At 44.3% G+C, this 19,399-nt stretch overlaps 1 long non-coding RNA gene across 1 annotated transcript; it reads left to right on the top strand.

The window, feature by feature from the left end:
* Positions 1-13,053: 13,053 nt before the first annotated feature.
* Positions 13,054-19,318, top strand: LOC138165194 (uncharacterized). Its single transcript, XR_011169302.1, has 3 exons — positions 13,054-13,342; positions 14,797-14,901; positions 17,539-19,318. It is a non-coding gene; the product is annotated as an uncharacterized lncRNA (long non-coding RNA).
* Positions 19,319-19,399: the final 81 nt, after the last annotated feature.

Genomic DNA, 19,399 nt, shown 5'->3' with positions numbered 1-19,399 from the left:
TGTCTAAGGCCACAGGGAGGGAGGATTTGAACTCAGGTCTTACTGACTCCCCCAAATGTAGCCCTTTATGCATTGCTCAACTCAGCTGTCATAATACAGAGAATAAATAAAACCACTTAAATACAAGAGATTTGGGGGAGGGGAGGGCACTAGTGTCTGGGAATATCAGGGGAAGCTTCATGTAGAAGAGGGCGCTTCAGCTACATTGTTGAGGAAGAGGAATCCTGTGAGGCAGGGGTAGAGGGAGTGGCAGTCAGGCATAAGGAACAGCCTGTGCAAAGGTAGAGAGACCAGGGATAGAATCAAGGGGCAGTGTTGTAAGGAACAGTTGGGCTGGATCACGGAGTGCAGGTGAGATTGGAACGTCCAATGAGGCTATAAAGGGCTTCTTACAAATTAAATACCAGAGTTTATATTTTATCCTAGAGGCTGTAAGAAATCTCCAGTTGGGTGATTAGGGAAATCAGACAGGCAAATTACTTTGGCTGCCAGGTATGGGCTGAACTGGAGTGGGGGAAAACAAGGCAGGGAGGCCAGTGGGGAGGCTGGTGTGAGGCGATTAGGGTCTTTATGGGGGAGGGGAGACAGAAAGGAGGCAGAAGATTCAGGAGATGGCCTGGGCTTGGGGTTTGACACCATTTGCTAACAGAAGAGTCAAAGGAAACCCAAAGTTTGAATATTGACTGACTGGCTGAAGAATCAGAAATGATGTTGGGAAGTTGTTGGGAAAACATGCAGGTTTGGGGAGCCTTCCAAGGGCTTGTTTTTGAAATGGATTTTTATTGATAACTATTGTTTTTATATTGTCTCCACTTTCTCTAGTGCCCCCTCCCCCTTGCCAGAGAGACATCCTTTAAAACAAAGAATATTTTTGGAAAAACAAAATTTAGCAAAAATAAACCAATACATTGAAAAAGTCTGACAGTATAGTAAGTGTAACCCTATGAATTCCACCCGAAATCTTCCCAAAAGAGGAAGGGCAAGTGTCTTCTCATGTTTCCTCTTTAGGGCCGAGCTGATTCTTTCTCAGTTTTACAATATGCCATTTCCATTATCCTGTAGTTCTTTCCTCTTTGTATGTTATTTTCATGGCTCTGTTTAATTAAACCACTTCACATCTGTTCCTGTAACTTCTCATGCCTCTGAAAGCACCAGGTTCATAGTTTCTTATAAGGCAATAATAATCCTTTCCATTCCATTCACATACCATGTTTTGTTTAGTCTTTCTGCAGTCATGGGCATCAACTTAGTTTCCAGGTAAGTCCTTGCTGCTACAAAAAAGTGCTGTTATTAAATAATTTGGTGTACTATGGGTTGCTTCTTTTGTTAATCACCTCCTTTCACCCTGGAATATTCTCAAGCAGGTTATCATTTTTATTGCATTTGAAAAGAAACAAGACAAAATGTTTGGAGTGAAGATAGGATATTGAACTTTGGGTTTCTTTGGACTTTCTGACTTGTACTTGTGATGTACTAATGACAAAGTTACCTCTCAGCCCTTTTGCTCAGCTTCTTACTGGGGGGTAGAGGCAGAAATACAAGAAGACTTCATCCCTACCCTTGAGATGCTTATAGTTTACTTAGAGAGGTTAACAATCAGTATGCCTAGTCATTTCCCATCAACTTGCATTCCCTGGACTGGACTCCTCCTTACGGATGACCTATGAACCTTTTCCCAGTCTTCCACACCACTATTCATTTTCCTTTTGTGCATCAGCCCCCCCCCCCCCTTAGATTGTGAACTCACGGGCAGTGATTGTCTTTCTTTGTCCTTATTTTTATCCCCAGCCCTTTGGACAATGTCTGGCACATGGTAGACTTTTAATAAATGTTCATTTGTTGACTGACAAAGTGATCCAAACTCACGGGATTAAACTACATTCAGGTCCAATTGTGTGTGCATAATAAATCCTATGAGGTACAGGTAAGTAGACTGAACATTTTCCCAAAGGCTCACTTCCATTTCCCTGATGTTTCTGTGGGGCTTTCCATAAGTGGAGAAGCAGGCTATTTTATTTGAAGACTTTGGTTTGATTGGTTCCTTAAAGACGTGCTGAATGTTTTTTGCCAGAAAAACTAAAGGGATCCAGGTGGAGGATGAGGGCAGCTGCCCAGTCCTAAAGCTGGACTACTCTAAGGAGCCCAAAGGATTGTCATGACCAGATAAAGGATTTAGGGGACACAGATGGCCTGGATTTGAACCCTGGATTCATTATTCCCCCACTGTGTGGCCATAGTCAAGTCACTTTCCTTCTCCGGGGTTTGGGGATCTTACCTCTAAAATACAGGGCGTGGGCCAGATAACCTCAGAATTCCCTTCCAGCCCTAAATCTTACTATCTTAGCTTTTTAAAAAGTCAGGAACTTGACAGCATGGCATAGAGTGCAGCACAAAGAATGCAGGCCCTGCAGTCAGAAGATTTGGGTTCAAATCCTGCCTCTGAGCCTCCCTGCCTGACCATAGCTAAGGGGATAATTTTATCTCTATGGGCAGAACTTGCAAGCCTCTGAGAGGCCTTCCAGGTCTACATCTGGGTTCTTATGAATAAGGTACTAAGGTCTCTCTTGAGACCAGAGGCACTTCTACTGAATTAGTACTAATTTTTTGTTGTTGTCAGTCAACCAACATTTTTCACCTTATTTTTTTCTCATTCAGGTAAAAATAATTTTAACATTAGGGTTTTTTTTAACTGTATTTTATTAAATTTGCCCTTTCGCCATTCAGTATTAATCAGAGCTAAAAAGAGTGTTTATACAATATATAACTTTTGTCAAAACAGTGGTCCATTAGGATACTCTCATTTCACTCTGTAAGGCTGAATGTTTCAGTGATTTTTACAAACTATTGTTTTAGCATATAAGTATTTGCTTTTACTGAGATTACCCAAAAGTATGGACATTATTATAAATTGTCAATGTAGAAATGTTCTAACCATTCCATGCATAAAGGTAAATTGATATAGACCATTGCTTCCTTATGATTTTACCCTTTCATCCTTCATCTGAGCAAGCATCGGAAATTTTGATTTAAATCATTACGGTTGCAAATAACTCCACTTGGGAAGGTGGCTAGATTTGGCCTTCTTTAAATTTCAAGTTTCAAATTCTCTCCCTCCCTCTCTCCCCACGCTGCTCCAGGAGAAGGCAAGCAGTTTAATATAGATTATACATACACCTACTAAATTCTCTCATTCATCGTTTGGAAACCTCACATTTAAGGGATGGGTGAGCTGATGGGGCTGCTGCATTAATGGGAGGACCTAACCAAGGGAGGGAGAACCCACCATCCATTGGTGTGTTTGGGGGCAAGGTGGAGCCACCAGAGTGGCCAGAAGCATAGATAGGGACAGGAAGTTTGTGGAGATCAATCCTGTCATCTGCCCCCCATTCCTAGTTCAGAGTCCCAGCTGGTTCCCTCTTTGTACCCCAGCCCTCACTCATCCCTACCCCTTTGTCAGCTGAGGTCATTCAGTACAAAATCATGTAGGGGGCTTTTCCAGGCAACTAGGTATGTGGTAGAGTGCTGTACTTGGAGTCAGGAAGACCTGAGTTCAAATTTTCCTTTGGGACTTTAGCTGTGTGATTTTGGGCAAGGCACTTAACCTCATTTAATGCCAGTTTCTTCATCTATAAAATGAGGGTGATAATTATAATAATAGTACCTGCTTTGTGTAGTTGTGGTGAGGATGAAATGAGATAACCTGTGTTAAGCAGCTTAGGTGGTATATCAAAGAGAGTACCAGACTTGGAGGCAGGAAGACCTGAGTTCAAATCCTACCTTGAGGCACTAGCTGTGTGACTCTGGGCAAATCCCTTAATAACTGCCTGCCTCATTTTCTTCACCTTCAAAATGGGAACAATAGCACCTACTCTACAGTGTTGTGAGGTATTATATAAATGCTAGCTAGTGGGATTATGGAAAGAACTTTGTGGGCAGCTAGGTGGCACAGTGGATTGAATACCAAGCCCAGAATCAGGAAGACTCATTATCCTGAGTTCAAATCTGGCCTCAGACACGTATTAGCTGTGTGGCCTTGGGTAAGTCACATAACCCTGTTGGCCTCAGTTTCCTCATTTGTAAAATGAGCTGGAGAACAAAATGGCAAACCACTCCAGGGTCTTTGCCAAGAAATTCCCAAATGGGGTCACAGAGTTGGACATGACTCAAAACGACGTAACAACAGCAAAGAACTTTTCAGACCCTCAGATACTATAAAAATGCTAGCTGGGGTGGAGCCAAGGAGGAGTAGAAGCAGGAAAATTCCCTGTGCTCCCCCCATAACCATCTCAAATACCTATAAAAAATGACTCTAAACAAACTTTAGGGCTACAGACCCACAAAGCGACAGAGAGAAACAAATCTCCCACTGAAAGCAGCCTGGCAGATGGACAGGAAGGGTTCAACACAGAGTGCTGGGAGCAGAGCCCAGCCCCACTTGACCTCCTGGTTTTAGCCTCAGGGCAGCCACGACCAGCTGCAGCTAGAGGGACGTCGGGAGAGTGGATCATCAGCAGTTGCAGTGGTTTCCAGAATTATCAACCCATAAATGCCAAACACAAAGGGAGAAGTCAGTGTGGACTTTGGGAACAGGGGGGGTCTGGGAGTGCGGTCTGGCCTCAGCCCTGGGAGGGAAAAGTGGCTGAGGTGCAGTGGCCACCTTAGCATGGCTGCTTCAGAGCTCCTGGCCTGCAGATTGTAAGGGGACCAAGCCACCAGTCTGATGGGGTAATCACTCTTGCTTTAACCTGCTTGGATCTCGATCACTGTCTAGGGTGGAGGTCCTGGGGTGTGTGACCAGGTGCCAGAGCTTGTGGAAGCGTCAGAGAGGGCACCCAACTAAAATGGCTCTGGCGGCTGTGAAAACCCCAGTGATTTGGGAAAAGCTCCCCTCTCTGGAAGCAGAGTTCTACTGTGGCAAAAAGCTCAAAAGTCAAGTAATTGAGTGGCAACATGAGCAAGCAAAGGAAGCAAAGCAAGCACAGCAATTCAACTTTGGATTCCTTTTTTGGGTACAAAAAGGATCAAAGCATGAGATGGCAGGAAGACAACGAAGTCAGAACTCCTGCACCAAAGGCTTCCAAGAAAAATATGAACTAGTTACAGGTTATAGAGGAGCTTAACAAGGATTTTGAAAACCAAATAAGAGAAGTGGAGGGAAAATTGGGAAGAGAAATGAGAATGATGCAAGAAAATCATGAAAAGAGTCAACAATCTGACTGAAGAAAATATTAGTTTATTTATTATTAATAGAAAAAAAATAGTCTATTAAAAAATAGACTAACTCAAATGGCAAAAGAGGCTCAAAAAGTCAGTGAGGAGAAGAATGCCTTAAAAAGCTGAATTTGCCTGATGGAAAAAAAGAATCTCAAAAGCTCACTGAAGAGAATCATTCCTTCAGAATTAGATTGGAGCAAATGGAAGCTAGTGACTTTATGAGAAATCAAGATACTATTAAACAGATCCAAACAAATGAAAAAATAGAAGGCAATGTGAAATATCTCACTTGGAAAAACCACTGACCTGGAAAATAGATCAGGAGAGAGAATTTCAAAATGATTGGACTACCTGAAAGCCATGATCAAAAAAAGAACCTAGAAATCATCCTTCAAGAAATTCTCAAGGAAAATTGCCCTGATGATTTAGAACCAGAGGGGAAAATAGAGATTGAAAGAATCCACCGATCACCTCTTAAAACAGATCCCAAAAAGAAAACTCCTAGGAATATTATAGCCAGGTTCCAGAGTTCCCAGATCAAGGAAAAAATATTACAAGCAGCCAAGAAGAAACAATTTGAATATTGTGGAAACACAATCAGGATAACACAGGACCTGGCAGTTTCTACATTAAGGGATCAAAGGGCTTGGGATATGATATTCTGGAGGTCAAAGGAGCTGGGATTAAAACCAAGAATCACCTACCCAACAAAACTGAGTATAATGTTTCAAGGGAAAATATGGTCATTCAATGAAATAGAGGATTTTCAAGCATTCTTGATGAAAAAACCATAGTTGAATAGAAAATTTGACATTCAGATACAAGAAGCAAGAGAAACATGAGAAGGTAAACAGGGAAAAGAAATCATAAGGAACTTATCAAAGTTGAACTATTTACATTCCTATATGGAAAAAATGATAATTGTAACTTATGAAACTTTTCTCAGTATGAGAATAGTTGAAGGGAATATAAATATATATATAGATATATACATATATATGTCTGTATAGGAGGGTATATGGGCATATAAATACATATGTGAGTGTATGTATATATGTGTACAGGTATACATAGAGGGCATAGGAAGGGATGATACTTAAAAGGTGAGATTGAGAGGTGAGAGGAATATAATGAGAGAAGATGGGGAGAGACAGAATGGGGTAAATTATCTCAAATAGAAAAGGTAAGGGAAAACTGTTACAATGGAGGGGAAGAACAGAAAGGCAAAACGGAATGGGTCAACCTTACTCTCATTGAATTTGGCTTAGGGAGGGAATGACATACACACTAAATAGGGTATCTCACCCTACAGGAGAGTGGGGGGAAGGGGATGAGAGGGGGGATGATGGAAGGGAGGACAGGTTGGGGGGAGGGAAGTTGGAAGCACACACTTTTGAAAAGGGACAAGGTCAAAGTAGAGAATAGAGCAAGTGGGGGGCAGGATAGGATGTAGGGAAATATAGTCAGTCTTTCACAATATATCCACTATGGAAATGTTTTGCATAGCTACACATGTACAACCTGTATCGCATTGCCTATCTTTCCAGTAAGGGTGGGTGATGAGGGAGGAAGGGAAAGAATCTGGAATTCAAAGTTTTAAAATCAAATATTTAAAAAGATATATATATATATATATAATTTTTTTTACATGCAACTGGGAAATAAGATATACAGGCACTGGGATATAGAGATCCATCTTGCCCTACTGGAAAGTCGGAAAGGGGATTGGGGTGGATATAGGAGAGAGCAGATTGGGGGAGGGGGTATACAGTGGGATCGCTGTTTTGGGGTGGTGGGTAGGGAAAAGACAGGGAGAAAATTTGTAAATCAAAATCTTGTGGAAATAAATGATGTAAACTAAAAATAAACATAAAATTTAATTTAAAAATGCTAGCTACTATGATAAAAGAGTGGAGAAGTACAAAAGGAAATGTGCAATGTGGAGGAGGTGGGCGAGGATCATGCTAATGAGGTAAAGGAAAGATTTCTTGGAGGGGCTGATTTCTGAGTTGGGCTTTAAAGAATGTATAGAAATTAAATGGCTGATTGACAGGGATGGCATCCTAGGAATCAGGAACAGCTTGAACAAAAACATGGGGGCAGGAAAGCACAGGACATGTTTGCAAAATAGTATCGCCTGGTTTGATGCAGCTAGTGTACATGGAAAGGACTAGTGTGAGCAAAAGCTGGAAAGTCAGGCTCATAGATGTTGAGTTTAAGGGACCTGAGAGGTCCTATAGGCTGTAGTGGAGGAAAATGAAGCCCAGAGAGATGACTCATGATTATAGGTAGCAAACAGAGCCAAGATTTGAACCCATGTCCTGTCTCCAAGGCTACAGCATTCAGCTGGGAAGAGCCTTGAATAACAAGGAATTAAGGGAAACCAGTGCTCAGAAAATTTCATCAGGAAAATGGTTCTGATGGATTCCCCTCTCTGGTCCCATCTTCCATTCTTTAAGTTACAATCTCAATAGGACCCCAAACTCCATTCTCAGAATTCAGGGCTAGCTTTTGAAAATTGAGATGCAAGTGACATTTCCCCGTGTGCCCCAGTGGAGAGAAGGCTGGTCTCAGGCCCCCATCTGAGCCCTGTCTCTGATGTGTGTCGACTGTGCAATCTCTAAGGGCTCTGGGCAGTTCTTTTGACTTGGAGTCCGTGAACTTGTCTTAAAAAATATTTTGTTATGTTGATTTTGATGTAATTGTTTTCCTTTTTAAAAAAATCACGTGTATTTTATTTCATGCATTTAAAAGTTTTGCTCTTAGAAGGGTTCGCCAGAATGCCGAAGGACCCCATGATACAAAAGTGGTTAAAAAGCCCTGCTCTGGGAGTCTTGGCTGCACAGAAGGTGCCCACCTGCGTGGGTAGAAGGACTTTTCTACACACCCTTGAGATCTTGGGTTCAGTCCCTATCCCTGGGGTGGTTGCAAGATCCCCTCCACATGTGTGTGTCCTGCCACCTGCTGGACACTGTTTGAACTGCACTGTCTCCTCTCCCAGCCCTCCTCTCCAAATTCACCTTACAGGTGCGTTAGAAGGGAGGCTGGGGAAAAATCTGAGAAGACTGGAGAAAGCAGGGACCTGAGGTCCTGTGGCTCTAGGAAGATGAGAGAGGGAGTGTGATGGGGGTTCTCTGAGGAGGACCTCCCGACTGCTTCCACCCACCCTTTACAATTTGGCTGCCCTAATTCTCTGCTGCTTCCAAGAGAAGTGTTGAGCCCATTAAAAAACAAAACAAAAGAAATCCAACACACATACACACAAAACCCCTCAAAAACCTGCACCAGTGTAAGAAGATTTGAATTTCAAGCTCCAGCCTTGGACTTACTGTGTGTAGGTCACTTCTCTCCAAGCTTCAAGTCATTCATAAAGTGAAGGTGTTAATACTTGCGGTCAGTCACTCAGCAAACTTTTATTAAGTACCTGCTATGTATACAAAGAAGGGCAAGAGACAGTCTCTGCTCTGGAGCCCACACCCTGCTAGGGAACACAACAAGCAAATAATGTTTCTTAGAAACTTTGCAAGTACAAATACACAGCTTTACAAATAGCTAGGCTGACAGCGGGAAGGGTTTGAAAGGGAAAGGCTAATGCAGAAGGTAAGACTTTAGCTGGGAACTGAAGGAAGCCTGGGAAGCTAGGAGGGGGAAAAGAGAAAGGAGGGAGTTTGAGATTTAGGAGACAGCCAGTGAAAACCCTGCCTCTTGTCCAGGAGGATGGGCATGTCAGCAGTGACATGGAAGGAACGTGTCGCAGAGTCAGGAAGGCCAGGCTCCAGCTGGTTGTGTGACCCTCACCCTGAGGCAAATCATTTCTCTCCTTCACCTGTAAATGAAAGGATGGTCCCTAAGCTCTGTAAGGAGAAGCCCCTGACCTGACATGGCCCCCACTACTCTGCTAATCTTTAGAACGAGTGGCCTTGGCAAGTTATTCTAGGTAGAAAATGTGTCACCTGCAGCCAACCCTGTGCTGAGGAACTCTGAGCATTCCTGCTCTGGTCCTCAGGTAGCAGACAAATCACCCAAGAGGTAAAGGGGTGATGCATTGTATTCCAAAGATTTGCAGCCTCTCTGAAAACAGAAGGAAGGGTTATGGAATGTTAGAACTGGAAAGAGGCTTTAGAGCACAGAATGAGGAATGTCAGGGCTGGGAGGCACCTGAGAACAGGGGATGTCAGGGCTGGGAGAGGCCTCAGAGGTCATCTAGTCCCACCCCCTCCTTTTAAACATAATTTGTTGTTGTTCTGAAGTGTCGGACTTTTCACAATCCCTTGAGGGGTTTTCTTAAGATACTGTCATGGTTTGCCATTTCTTTCTCTAGCTCATTTTACAGATGAGAAACTGAGGCAAACAGGGTTAAGTGACTTGCCCAGGGTCACACAACTAGTGTCTGAAGTCAGATTTGAACTCCTGACTCCTGGCCCAAGCTCCATGCACTAGGAAGCTGCCTTACTTCCCTTTTAACACAACAGCTCTCATTTTATGGCACTTAAAGATGTGTAAGTTTACACAAATCATCTCATTTGATCCTCACAGAAAATCTGTAAGTTGTACAGAAATCACATTTTGTAGAGAAGGAAACTGAGGCCTGGAAAAGGTCCCAAGGGCTTACTTGGAGCTGTGAGCAGATCCATGAGCAGAGGCCAGGTCCTTGGCCTCCCGGTCTCAGGTGCTCCCTCTACAACACCATAATGTCCCTGAGTCTATACAGGGTTGACATTCTATTTAAGCTTCGTGACCCCCTCCCCAGTCCCCTTCTCTCCCTGGAGAATGCTCTGAAATAAAAAAATGCCTGTCAGGTTGTATGTTCTTCCACCACTTCCAAGGGGATGACAGGACCTGGTGCAACCACCTCACAGAATAGTTGTGAGGCTCAGATGACAGAAAGTGTAGCCAGCAGCATCAGGATGAGTGTCAGGCTAGTGCGTGGGCATGGGTGCCTCTGAGATGAGACTGCTCTCAGGAGACAAGGCCTCTCATTGCCCAGAGCCAGTACAGATTTGGCCTGCAGAGGCTCCTGGGAGAGAAGGCCTAGGGCCCTGACGTATTGAAGGCCAAGGCCCAGAGCCTTAGAACTGGACAGGCCCTCGACAGCCAGTCGGTCCAGTCCTTCCCTGAATAAGACATCCTCCCACCATCTCCCCAACAAACGGTCCGCCATCCTCCACTTGGCTCAGGGCAGGAAGAGGCAGCTTGGTGAGAAGTATACTGGATTTGTGGCCAGTGGACCTGGATTCACATACCCTTGGGTAAGTCACTTTACCTCCCTGAGGACCTCAGTTTCCTTCTCTGTAAAATGAGAGGGTGATCTCTCCCCACTCTAAGTCCAGAAGAAGCCCAAGCCCTTCTCTAGTGGGGGCGGGGGAGAGGGGAGTCTGCCATCTCCCAAGGCATTGTTGGGAAATTTTTCTTTCCATCAAGCTGAAACTTGCAATTTCCCTCCAAACTTAAATATGGTGGACACTTATTAATTGCCTACTATGTGAGAGAAAGCATGGCGTGATGGACCAGAGGGCCACCTTTGGGTTCCAGAAGAACTGGGTTAAAATTCTGAGCCTCTGATATGAAGCAGTCATGAGGTCATGGGCAAGTTGCTCCCAGAGTTCCCAGTAACTGGTGGTAAGTATCAGTTACTGACAGACAAGCCAGGCAGTTTTGGGGAGATGAAAGTTGAATTTATTATATACTTGAAGAGCAAAGCAAACTTCATAATTCACATCTGTGGTTTCATCTGTTGTCTTCCTTTCCCATTCTGCTTTGTATATGAAATACTCATTTGGTTTTTGGTCAACTTCTAGATTTAACAAGTATTTAAAGAGGAACTGAAAAAGTAGTTATTTTTAAGAAATAAAAATAAATCGAAGATTAGTTACTGGTCTGCATCCGTGAAGGGAGTTTTCATGAAGGGAGATCCCTACTCACATGAAAACATGGGACTCCACTTCCCCTAGAAACAAGGGCAAATACTTGGTGCTAGAGATTCAAGACAGAGCCCCAAACAGCCCCTGTCCTGGAGGAGCTTACATCCTACTTCAGAGGAACCAGCCTGCACACAGATGAGGAAGTAGAAAGGATTCTAGGTAGGTAAGGAGCCCTGACATCAAGAGAAATGCAGGAAGGAGACAGTGGACTCATATTAACACCTTTATTGAGAACAGCTCATTGGGAAAACAGGACTAGAGTGTCTTCAGCCACTAGAGATGAAAACATAGGGCACAGAGAATGGAGAGAAAGGCCCAGAAAGAGAAGGGACAGGACATGAGCTTGGACTGGCTCTTCAAGGTTGCCCAGGGGTCCCCCTAGGGCCCCAACCCCTCTTGGCCTTTGCCTTTAGTTCCTGAATCATCCTCATCCTCTGAAGCCCCCAAGCCCCAAGGATCGTACCTGGGGATCCCAAGGAGAGCAGAGGGAGTAATGCCAGACTGAGACAAGAGAGTTGGGAGGCTAACAGTCTGACAGGAGAAGGCTAGTCCCCTTCATAAGCCATTTAAGCAACTGGCATTTATTGCTCATTGAAAGGGCTGCCTCTGGGAAGCAGGGAGGGGGTAACTGTCTCTGCCTGGCTTCTTATACGCCAGGCAGGGGAGCAGGCACTGGCTTCCGATGGAAATGGGTCAAATGCCTCTAGGCTTTTTTATTTGTTTTCCTGCCAAAGATGCCTCTGAACAAATTACAGCTTCCCATTTTACTTGCTGTTTGGCAAGATTGCCCTGGTTATTTGCCCGGAGGCAGAGAGCAGAGCACACAGTAGGCCCTTCCTATCTATTGAACTAAATTAAACTGCACTGAAACTCTGGACATCTGCTTGTTCAGGTCCCTTTCCTTCCCTTAGCCTCAGTTTATGTCTCTGTAAAATGAGGGAATTGGATCAAGGATTCTAAACCTAAAGTTCATGACCACATACACACACATTTTTCAATATAGTTTCTGTTATAAACCCTTCTCTGTTCTAAGAAGGCAGCATGGGCTGGTGGGAATGAGATAACCCCCGTGATAGCTACATTGCTTACAATTCTTTGAGGATTTCAAAATGGTTTGTCTAAACGATCTTGGATCTATCCATCAAGCAACAATAGATTCCACACCTGTGCCAGGCTCCAAGGGTTAAGAGACAAACAGGAAACAGTGGCTGCCCTCAGTCGAAGGATCTAGGTAAGTGCTTCTGAAACTCATAACCTCTCTGGAGCTGTTTCCTTATTTCTGAAAGGAGGGGATTAGACTGTATGGCCTCTGGGGGTCTTTCTTCATCCCTCATCTATAGACTGAGGCTTCCTGGGTGGGCTGACGGGGGCAGAGGGATAACTAGCAACTCTGACATCTGGGAGAATGACAAGAGAGGTGCTCTCAGATTAACTATTTAAGACAAAGCCAAATCGGGAGGGGAGGGATGGCCAGACACAAGCTCTATGAAAGGAGACATTCTAGAACCTGGGACAGCTCCTTGCAGCTGGGAGCCAGAGATCCCTTAAGACTTCACATAGCCCCAAACCTTTGCTGGAGAGGGAACAGGAAAGATGCTCTCCTGGGGTAGAACCAGTAGGGGGAGGGGACTCCCTATTCTAGCCACTTATTCCTGCTTGGTTCTGAGGTTTCTACCGGCTGAACACATATAAGACCTGTCAGAGTTCACTAAACAATGCCACTGTGGGAAAAGCACTGACCATCCCACTCAGGTTATACCCGAATAGAGAAAGCAGTGGGATATTGTGGAAGGAGCTGTGATTCTGGGCTCAGAGGCTGTTGTTGAGTCACTTTTCAGTTTTCTCCGTGACCCCATTTGGGGTTTTCTTGGCAAGGATACAGGAGTGATTTTGCCATTTCCTTCTCCAGCTCACTTTACAAATGAGGAAACTGAGGCCAACAGAGTCTTGCCCAGGGTCTCCCAGCGAGTAAGTGTCTGAGGTCAGATTTGAACTCAGGAAGATGAGTCTTCTGGAATCCAGGCCTGATGCTTTAGCCACTGTGCTACCTAACCCCTGTGGCTGTGAACATCACCGCTGAGGCTCAGGCAAGGGCAGAGTGAGGACCAGGTGGGGGAAAGTCACAGTGAGCCAGATGTGGGCTCAAGAGAAGGAAACATGTTCTAGCAATCAGAGCTGTCCAGCAATGGAAGAAGTCGTCTTGTTTGGTAAGGAACTTCTCTTTGATGCTCATCACAGTCTCCTCTCCACTCACCACCCTAGTTCAGGTCCTTATCACTTCTCAACTGGACAATCTCAATGGCCTCCCAGCTGGTTTCCTTGTCTCCACTCCTCTCCCCACACCAATCCTTCCTCCCCAAGCTGCTTTGCCCTTCAGACGATGGCACTCCCCAGCTCAGGAGCCACCAGGCGTTCCACATCGCCTCCAGGACCAGACACACACCTCAGCCTGGTGTCTAAGGCCATTTAGGGCTTGGCTCCAGTCAACCGATCTAGTCTCATGGCCCATCACTCCCCTTCACAAACTCTACTTTCCAGCCAAACCGGAACTAGGGATTGTTTCCAGCCCCAACATTCCAACTCCTGCCTCCAGGCGTCAGTACAAGCCCTTCCTCTTGTCGGGAATGCATTTCCTCATATTCACCTTTCAAAATACTTGTCTTTCTTTAAGGTGCTTCCTCCTTCCAAAAGCTTTTCCTGACCTCCCCAGGTATCAATATTCTGTTCCTCCTCAAATATTCAATTAATTGCTAGCACTTACTGTGACCTTGGGCAAGTCAACCTGTCTGCCTCAGTTTCCCCAACTGTAAAATGGGAACAATAATACCACCTTCCTCCCAGGGTTGTTGTGAGGCTCAAAGGACATATATTTGTAAAGCACTTAGTCCGATGCCTGGCACATAGGAGATGCTATAAAAATGTTAGTTATTATTGTTGCTGCTATGGTTATTATTATTATATAGCACATTAATATTTCAAAGAACTTTACAAACATCTCGGTTTTCACAACAACCCTGGGAAGTAGGTGCTATTATTATGCCCATTTTGCAGATGAGGAGATTGAGGCACATAGAAATCAAGTGGCACATAGCTAGTAAGGGTCAGATACAAAACCCAGGTCTGGAAGACCTGACTGTATCCACTGCAACACCTGGCTTCCTGGGTGAGGGCTTTTAATGCCAGGGAAGAAGCCAGTCAACGTAGGAAGGAAGGAGGTTGGGAAAGAGTGGTCAGGGGCAGCTACAGACTGAATGCATGAGGCCCAGGTTACTCAGGCAACTGTCCCTTTAGCTTCTCTGCATCCCATGTAAGCTAGGAATTATACTGAGAAAACGGTGTAGTGAGGAGAATGCAAGATTGAGAGTTGGGAGACCTGGATTCTAATCCCAGCTCTGTGGAACCCTGAGGAGAAGGTAGGATACAGCAAAAAGAGCCCTCCCTGGCTTGGGAATCCAAAGATCTGGGCTCAAAAGCTGCGTGACCTTTGAAACCTCCCTGGGCCTCAGTTTCCTTATTTGTAAAAGAAAGGGACTGGACTAGGTGATTTCTGAGGTTCTTTCTTGCTCTGGAGTTATGAAGCTAAGAACGTCCCCTTTGCCAGAGGCCAAGTGGTAAAACAAGCATAAACATCGCCAACTTCTCTGCCCTCCCTCTCTGCCAGGACTGCTGCGGGACAAGAGATCAGGGAGGATTTGAGAAGGCCTTCCTCCTGAAGAGGGCTGGCTATATTGGTTAACCCCAGGAGGACAGCAGGCCTAAGGGGAAGGTCAGTATGCATTTGCAGGGGTGCAGGGGTAGGGCTGGGATTAACCAGGGGGAGGGCCAGTGCCTCTAGGATCAGGGTGGCATCCTCTGCCTCAGCTGCTACCAGGGACTCTCTTGAACCTGCCTTCAAGACTAGGCTTCCCTTTCCCCTATCTGGCTATAGGCAGGTTTCAGAGCCCCCTCCTACCTGACTGGAGCTGCTGTTTCTAGGGGGATCAGATGGGATGGAGATGATCACTGCTGGTGCAGAATCATTGCAGTACCAGAACCTAATGTCTAATGCAGTCAAATCTTTAAGCAAAGATCAAAATAAGCCCCAAATTAGGAGGAGAGATAAAGATAATGACACCTAGCAGCTCCAGCCTAACCTGTTTATAAACAACCCAATTCGCCAGCTCTGAAGTAATCAAACAGTAAGCATTTATTAAGTGTCTACCTTATGTGACCCCACCTTTTGGGTCTGACACTCCAGCCATCCTCTGTCTGAGCCAAGTCAAGAGGCGACTTCTGTGTGCTAGGAACAGTGGAAGCACTGGAAATAAGGCAAAACAAACAAAAAACCGGTCCCTCTCATCAAGGAGCTCAGTCTAATGAAGGAAACTCCAAGTACACACAAGATCTGTACAGGATACAGTGGAGTTTGTCTCAGAAGGAAGGCACCAGCATGAAGTGGGTCCAGAACAGGCTTCTCATAGAAGGGAGGTTTGTAATGGAGACCCGAAGGAACACAGGGATATAGGAGATGGGGAGGAAGAACAGAGCTGTACACGCTACCTCCCTCTTGGTGACCGTGTGATCTCGTCCAGCTGTTCTGGAGAGCATTTTGGGATATATCCAAACAGCTACTCAACTGTGCATATCCTTTGACTCAGTATTGTTTGTCCTCTCTTAAAGAGGGGTCAGTGACATCAGCAGGGTGATGTCTTGACTTGCAAGTGAACTGGACTTAAGTGAGGCAGAGCTATGCAAAGTCAGCAGCCTCACTCTCTCCTTAAGTGAGTCCAGTGGCAAGACATAGGTCAGGACAACTGGTGATGGCCCCTGATGCAGTGGGAGACCGTGGTCTCTTTAAACTACGATCTTTCCCAGGTCTCAGTTTATCGGAGGCAGCACCCATTCAGTGATAAAGGCTAGGTAAGAAATGAGGCAAAAGACAGCATAGTTTGACTTCACAAAAGAATCATAGTAGCAATTCTGCTACTAGGTCTGTGCCCAAAGAGATCAAAGAAAGAGGAAAAGGACACATAAATACAAAAAGACTTACAGCAACTTTTTGTGGTTGCAAAGAATTGGAAACTCAGAGGACACCCATCAATTGAGGAATGGCTAACCAAATGTTATGTATGTGAATATAATGAAATACTGTTGTGCTGTAAGAAATGAAGAGAATGGTTTCAGAAAAACCTGGGAAGACTTCTTTGAACTGATGCAAAGTGAAGTGAGCAGAGACAGTAGAATAATGTATACAGTGACACTAATATTGTAAAGCAAATCAACATTAAAAGATGTAATAACTGGTCAATGCCTCATGATGAAACATGCTACCCTATCTTGACAGAGAGGTAATGCATTCAGAGTGCAGACTGGAGCATATTTTCTTCCCTTTCTTTCTTTTTCTGGGTGGGGAAACATAACTTATGTAGAAATTTGTTTTACATATCTATAAATATTTTATTGGGTTTTGTTTTTCTTGTCTTCTCAATGGGTGGGGAAAGGGGAAGAGAAAGGAGAGAATTTGAAATTGAAAATAAAGCAAATTGAATTTAGGAAAAAAAAAGACGATGCTGAATCCAACATGTTAAGTTTCCCTTCAGCTTGGTGTCAACTGTAAATTGGTAAGCATGCTCCCTATACCTTTATCTAAGTTGACAAAAATTGTTAAATAGCATAGGGTCAAATACAGACTCTAGGGCATTCTACTGGACACCTTTCAAGATGACATTAAGTCATTATTTTTGAATCTGCCAATTTCACTTGTGTCAAACCCACCTATTATCTAGCCCATATCTTTTCCATATCTGATATCAGAGTTCATCAAATGACTTGCTAAAATCTAAAAAAGGTGCATCTGTAGCATTCCTTTCATCTGTCCCATCCAAAACCAAAAATGAGGTTAGTTTGATGAGACCTGGTTTTGACGAAGTCCCCTCTTGTTCCTTGAAATAGCTGCTTCCTTTTCTAGAGATGGTACAGCAGATAGAGCAGGGACTTGGAGTCAAATCTTTGTTCTGAGTCACGCTTCAGACAAGTTGTATGGTCCTGGACAAGTCATTCTAAATGCAGGCCCAACCATGACCATGTCACCCCCTTGCTCAATAAACTCCAGTGCTCCAGGATCAAATGCAAAATTCTCTGTTTAGTGCTAAAGTCTTCAATAAAGTGCTCCCACCTCCACCTTTCCAGTCTCCTTACACCTTCCCACCCCCCATATCCCCTTTTATCTAGTGATCAATAAACACTGATATTATCAGTGTTTATTGATGGACAACCTCTGCCTCAGTTTCCTCCTCTGTAAAATGTAATAGCAACACCTACCTCACCAGGATGTTGTGAATCAAATCGTTGTAAAGGGCTTTGCAAACTTAAAGCACTATGTAGATGACTAACTGTTATCATTATTTCTATATAATTTTTCCAGGAATCAAAACCAAGCTCACCAGTTGAAGGTTTGTGCTCTTCATTCTCCATCCAGCTCTTTAGAGATCGCTGACATTGGCTCAGCAATCCCATCTGCTCCTTCTTTCAGCACCTCCTCCACTTGACCCCAGACTTCCTTTAAGTCCCAGCTAAAATCTCACCTTCTACGGGAAACTTCCCCTCTGTTAATTATCTCCTATTTCTCCTGTATATAGCTTGCTTTGTATATATTTGTTTGTATGCCCTCCGCTTTTAGACTGTAAGCTCCTTGAGGGCAGGGACGGTTTTTTCTTCCTTTTCGAAACCCTAGCATTTAGCACAGTGCCTAGCCCATAGTAGGTGCTTAATCAGTGTTATTGATTGGTTGATCAATTGATTTTCCTTTTTTTTTTTTTTTTTGCTTTTTGGAGGGGCAATTGGGGTTAAGTGACTTGCCCAAGGTCACACAGCTAGTTTTTGTGCTAAGTGTCTGAGGACGGATTTGAACTCAGGTCCTCCTGACTCCAGGGCCCATGCTCTATTCACTGAGCTACCTAGCCACCCCAGATCAATTGATTTTCAAAATGGGAGGATGACTTGAATTCAACTAGCCTTCTATCTCCCAGTCTCAAGTTTCACTCCCCATTAGCCACTTTTCTGTTGTTTCCAGTGCAGAGGTCCTTCACCTCTTCTGAGAAAAAGGAAATCAAAGAATGGGCAGTTCTGCTTTCACTTTGTCATCAGTTCTTATCACTCCAACCCCGTCCCCCCAAATCTGTCTCCCTGGTTCTATCCCATATTTGATGCTTAGGTTCTCATCAGTTTAACTAAAAAAACCAAAAACCCAATCTCTTGTTGCCATGGGCTTCCTTGTGGGCTCTGGTATGCGTTGGATTTTAGCACTCCTGACACCATTCCTATGGAAAGTTACTTGACTTTATAGTTATTCCCCATTACCTGCCCTTATTTTCATCCTCTCAACATGTCTTTGGAATTTGGTTGGTGAATTCTCTATGCATCCACACTGGTACCTTCAGACAAATCCCTATTATCCTTCTCATCATAATCACATTCTTTTGTTTCTTTAGAATTTCATTTTTGAGGGTGGCCTATCCCTCCTGGGCTGACTTTCCCTGCAGATTTTTAGGCCTTGGGATCCTATTTATTTTTTCTCTAAACTCTTCGAAATTTACTCTCCTAAAACCTAGGGTTCCTAGCCAGCTAGTGCTGGCCTGTCTTTCCTTCCCTGTCACAAACTTTAAAATGGTCCCCCAAGAAACCTCTCTGCAGCATTTCCTGAATCCCTGACCTCTATTCCCACACCACCATACTAGTTCAGGCCTCCATGACTATCCATCTGGACTACTGTAATAAATGCCTTGCTTTCTGTGTCCTTCCAAATCAGTCTTTATAAAGCTTGCAGTGACTTCCCCCACTCCCCCCATGGCTACAATGTGTTCCTTCCTCTCTTCTGCCTTTTCAAATCTCTAGCTCCTTCAAGACAGCTCAGACATCAGCTTCTACACAGAAAGACATCTCTGGTCCTTCCAGCTACCACTGTCCATGCCCTATCAATACCTTGTCCTTATTTCTCATATAATTATTTGTGTACATATGAACTCCACCCACAGGATATCAGCTTCTTGAGGCTGTTTGATGTTTGTCTTCCTATCTTCCTCACCTAGCACAGGGCAAGGCACTTTATGCTTGTTGATTGATCAATGATAGGTTTCTAAACACAAAGGGCCCAGTTGTGCTCTGGGAGATTTTGCCCATCTGTGATAGTAATGGCAATTAAAGATTCCCCTGTATTGGCTTGGTTTTCAAATTGATTGTGTTAAAACCCAGAGTTTGTTAATCCCACCTGTGGGATGGGCTTGTTG

Source organism: Petaurus breviceps, unplaced genomic scaffold, assembly GCF_028583685.1.
Source record: "Petaurus breviceps papuanus isolate PSGF00001 unplaced genomic scaffold, PetGlider_PUasm1.0 208, whole genome shotgun sequence".
Classification (NCBI taxonomy): domain Eukaryota; kingdom Metazoa; phylum Chordata; class Mammalia; order Diprotodontia; family Petauridae; genus Petaurus; species Petaurus breviceps.
Note: the sequence above shows the minus strand (reverse complement) of the source record. Positions and strands in the feature narration are given on the sequence as shown.